General features: G+C 47.8%; 1 pseudogene across 1 annotated transcript in view; it reads right to left on the minus strand.

Moving 5' to 3' along the window:
- Positions 1-324, minus strand: part of LOC105506116 — a 3742-nt pseudogene that overhangs the window by 1386 nt on the left and 2032 nt on the right. The window lies entirely within an intron of this gene.

Genomic DNA, 324 nt, shown 5'->3' on the forward strand with positions numbered 1-324 from the left:
GCTCCTCCCAGGGTGTGACGGTAACTAGGCCCGCGGCGGCGGTGGGGCTGCTCAGGGCTCTCTGGGGTCTGCTCTCTGCTCCTGCTACCTATCGAACTCTGGGATGTCTTAGGACTCTTTTCTTCCTTAAGCTTGAAAAGGATGCAACTGAAAATTGGCTCATCTACATCACAATCACTGCAGAGAAGGAGGCCTAGAGAAACTAACATCCCAATAAAGACTAGCGGAAGTTTTGATTTGCATTTCTCTGATGGCCAGTGATGATGAGCATTTTTTCATGTGTCTGTTGGCTGTATGAATGTCTTCTTTTGAGAAATGTCTGTT

The sequence above is a fragment of the Colobus angolensis genome, unplaced genomic scaffold, assembly GCF_000951035.1.
Source record: "Colobus angolensis palliatus isolate OR3802 unplaced genomic scaffold, Cang.pa_1.0 Scaffold131, whole genome shotgun sequence".
NCBI lineage: Eukaryota > Metazoa > Chordata > Mammalia > Primates > Cercopithecidae > Colobus > Colobus angolensis.